General features: G+C 46.9%; 1 protein-coding gene across 5 annotated transcripts in view; it reads right to left on the bottom strand.

Annotated features, from left to right (window-relative positions):
* Positions 1-4,437, bottom strand: part of SLC4A11 (solute carrier family 4 member 11) — a 90,774-nt gene that overhangs the window by 52,440 nt on the left and 33,897 nt on the right. The gene's annotated exons all lie outside the window — the stretch shown is intronic.

Here is a 4,437-nt window from a genome sequence, read left to right as displayed (position 1 = left end):
AAAAAAAAAAAAAAAAAAAAAAAAAGGATTTTTTTTTTAGCCTAGAATAAAGTAGAATAAGTTAGCCTAAAAGCAAAAATGTTTAAGGTAGCATTTAAAATCCTCTTTAGGTTCAAGTAATTCAAGAAGTTTGAAAAAATGTGGGAAAGTTATTTGGGAGAAAGGGACCCTGAGCTCAGCAGCATGAAAAATTACCAGTATGAATCTCAGTGCCAAGTCAACTCAGCTGTCCTCAAACTGGAAACCAGCTGTCCCCAGTGCTCCCAGTTAGGGATTCTAAAGTGGAAGGTGGGGAATGCCATCCAGCCCATCACCTTTTCTGACACTTGCTGAATTTTACTTCTTTCCACTTCCATGGAAGTTTTCTTCCTTTGTGGATTTAGCTTTCAAGCTATAATGAAAAAAAGACAGCAGAGGCTGAAACTATCCCAGCTCTCTGCTGGTTCCTTCTGCTGTCCCACACTTACTGGCCCCGGTGTATTCCAGAACCTCAACTCCTTTCTGTACCTGTCATCTGTGAAGGTGATTAATCGAGTGATCAAACTACAAGCGCCTCGTTCCCATTGCACAGTCCTTGGAAATCCACACACAGAGCACTGGACAAGGAGGGCTGGCAGTCCTGTCCCTCTCCTCCAACAGCCTAAGACTGAGTGAGGAAATGGAACTGTGCTGTTATGTGGATCTTCCTTCCGGTGGGAAGGCTGCCAGGCTGGAATTCATGGTGCTGAGAACCAGATTGTCAGGAGGTATTTAAACCCTCAGTTCCCCTCAAGCTCAGTAAGAACCAAGCTCTGAATTGCTTTCACAAATCTGATCCCCAGCTGTCTCCACAGCCAGGACCATGCCACGTTCCCCCCAGGGTACAGGGCCATCCCAGAGCCTGACTCATGGGTGCCCTCCTTCCATGCACACTCTCTCTTACCTTTTCCATTTATAGACACAGGCGAAAAAATGCTAACATCTCCCTAATTACTGTAATTATCACAGCAACTATCAAGTTGTCAGTACACATCCATTGCAATTAGCACTGTTTTACTTTGCATCAATCACTTTTTCCACAGCATCCTTGAGAGGGAGGATTCTCTGAAGCATTTCAGCTCCCACCCAGAAGGCTTTGGAACCATCTGCTCGTAGGAGAGGAGACGGTGACAGAGCTACAGCTCCACCTCAGAAGTGCAAGCAGTGAGTCTGCCTCACATTGAGGGCAGATTATCACACACCTGTAACAGGAGTTTTCAAAATAGCAGAGGTGGCTTTGTGTCACCAACTTCTCCCCCGCCTGAGAGAAGCAACCAGAAGCAGAACAACAGAAGGAGAAAGTTAAGGGACAGCAAAAATTTAATCAAAAGCGTTCATGTGGGTTATTAGCCCCGATCACAGAATGATGGAACGGTTTGGGTTGAAGGGACCTTAAAGATCATCCAATTCCAACCCCCTGCCATGGGCAGGGACACCTTCTACTATCCCAGCTGGCTCCAAGTCCTGTTCAGCCTAGCCTTGGACACTTCCAGGGATGCAGGGGCAGCCACAGCTTCTCTGGGCCAAGGCCTGCCTCACCATCTTCACAATAAAGATTTTTTTCCTAATATCCAACCTAAACCTACTCTTTTTCAGTCTGAAGCCATTTCCCCTTGTCCTGTCACTCCAGACTATTGTAAATAATCTCTCCCCATCCTTCTTGGAGCTCCCTTCAGGTACTGGAAGGCCCCAATCCATCTCAATCAACACTGATCCTGCAGTGGGTTGTGCATGACAGCACCAGCAGCAGCTCACTGCAAGGCAGAAGGATTCAGCTCCAGCTGAGCCACAAGCTTCAAGCAATGCCTTGGGAAAATTACTTTCCATGCCTCAGTGCTGTTTGATTTCCCTGCTGCTGGTCCTTTAGAGGAAACAGGGGAAAGATCCACGTTTATCACCCATTTATCACTCCCCTGACATTAGGGAAGATATTACAGAGTCATGGAATGGGCTGGGTTGGAAGGAACCTCAAAGCTCATCCAGTTCCATCCCTTTCACGGGCAGGGACACCTTTCACTATCCCAGGTGCTCCAAGCCCCATCCAGCCTGGCCTTGGACACTTCCAGGGATCCAGGGGCAGCCACAGCTTCTCTGGGCACCCTGTGCCAGGGCCTCCCCAGCCTCACAGGGAAGCATCTCTTTGTAACACCCAACCTGAATCTACTCTCTGAGCTTAAAGAGGCTTTATGCACATTAAACATCACAAGGCAACCAGCCACCATGAAAGGAGAAAAATCCATCACTCCCTGAGACACACTAAAATCAAATTACTGGAAGCACTGGCACAGCAAAGCCTCAGCAACAGCTCAGGCACAACTGTTGCAGCCAGGACCCCTGCTGGGTTCAGGGGAGATTAATGAATGCTCCCTCACTAATATTTTTAGCTGGATAGTCAAGTCACACCAGGAAATTTGATGCTGGAAACTCAATGCTGGAAACTGCTCAGGAAGAAACCCAAGCCAGCTGCCCAACAGTCATTTGAACAGCTCTGGGTATCCTTGATTGCAAAGCTCCACGTTGCACCGTGACAGGAACAGAGGCTGTTGTGCCAAAAAAGGGGGAAATACTGAAACAGCCTCTCCTGACCCCAGGCAGGCCAAAATCACACATTTTAACTCATCAACTAGGCTCAAAATGCAAGATCTCTCCTGGTTGGCTGCTCTGGAGACACCTTCACTTAGAGCCACTGGCAATTTTTTTATGGTGTCCAAAAAATCCCATTCTCCTGAGCAGAGCTGTGCCTTGGGCCAATTCCCTCAGAACCACTCTGTGATGGTGATTAAATAGTTCAATCTGTGTGAAGAAGCCCTTATTTCTGCCCACCGAGTGCCCTGCTAGATAGCAACTTTCCTGAGACACAAACTGCCCTTCCAGAACCACAGGCTACCACCAGAGACAGAGACAACCTACAGGGAAACTTCTCCAGACAAAGCTTCTCACTTCTCTGCTGGTGATTCCCCCTTCCCAGACACTTGGAGCCATCATCTCCATGAGTCAGGTCCCAATTTCCTTTGCATTTGAAGCACAAAATTTCCACTGATCCTCCCTGAAGGGAAAAACTGGCAAAAGAATCTTTTTCTCAAGCCCTGCTAAAGCGCTCTGGTATTTGTGGCTCCACAGCACACTAAAACGCTCAAGCATGAACTGTAGGCCAGAAAAAGCAGGAATCCTACAGCTCTGAAAAGGAAAAACAAAATAGAAGAGACACTTACGAGTTAGCAGTTTCCAACTATTTCTTATCAGAGGCAGATCCTGCATTTGGGCTTAGAATTTGCACTTTTAAGCGATTAAGTTCTCGGGTTACTTTCAGTCAAGTGTGTATGACTGAGAACCTTGGCACTGGGATTAGACAAGACAAATTAGGGAGGAAGACATTTTCATTCCTGAGCATGGAATAGCTTCTTTTAACTTCCATTATTCTATACCAAACAATGTTTTAATATTTCTTTGGTGCTGGTGGCTTTGTTTTGGGTAGTGTTTTCTTTGGTATTTATTTGCTTTGGGGTTTTTTTGTTAACTTGGGGAAAAGGTTTCTAAAGCTATCACACATTTTTCTCCCACTACTAATTCAGCCTTCTGGAATATCTTTTCAGGATTTGGGCTGTCTTAGAGGCCTAAAGCAAAGCAGAATTAAAGAGCTCTCTGGGATTCCCTAAAAAGCCCCCAAAGCTTACAAGGCTACACAGACTAAAACCTCAAGTTACAACCTGCAATGAAGGCTGAAATACAAGACCTCAGGCACTGGCCCAGCTGCCCAGGGCAGTGGTGGAGTCCCCATCCCTGGAGGGATTTAAAAGCTGTGTGGATGTGGCACTTGGGGACATGGGTCAGTGGTGGCCTGGGCAGTGCTGGGGGAATGGGTGGATTTGGTGATCTTAGAGGGTTTTTCCAATCTAAATGATTCTGTGATTTACCAGGATCAGTGATGCTCCAAGCTCCCATGACAACAACCCCTCCCTCCAACCATCAGGCAAGAAGTCAAGACAACTTAAAGCACCCTGAGCCTCACAACCCGAAAGAGAAAACTTCACATGGTATTAAATACAGAATCAGAGAATTAAAGAATGGGTTGGGTTGGAAGGGACCTTAAAGATCACCCAGTCCCACCCCCTGCTGTGGGCAGGGACACATTCCACTATCCCACACTGCTCCAAGCCCCGTCCAGCCTGGCCTTGGACACTTCCAGGGATCCAGGGGCAGCCACAGCTTCTCTGGGCACCCTGTGCCAGGGCCTCACCACCCTCACAGGGAACTTATCAAAATACCAACTCTATTCCTCCCTGAGTATTTTCTGTGCATTTCCACAGCCAAAGGCTTGGAATAACACAGCCTATACAAAGTTTTTTTGCACTTTCACCTTATCATTAGTGAGTTACAGTCTCAGAAGCAAGTGTAAACTAAGAGTGGGCTCCTAATCCT

The sequence above is a fragment of the Corvus brachyrhynchos genome, unplaced genomic scaffold (genome assembly GCF_000691975.1).
Source record: "Corvus brachyrhynchos isolate BGI_N302 unplaced genomic scaffold, ASM69197v1 scaffold166, whole genome shotgun sequence".
NCBI lineage: Eukaryota > Metazoa > Chordata > Aves > Passeriformes > Corvidae > Corvus > Corvus brachyrhynchos.
The sequence above is the reverse complement of the archived record's forward strand: the minus strand, read 5'-3'. Positions and strand labels throughout refer to the sequence as shown.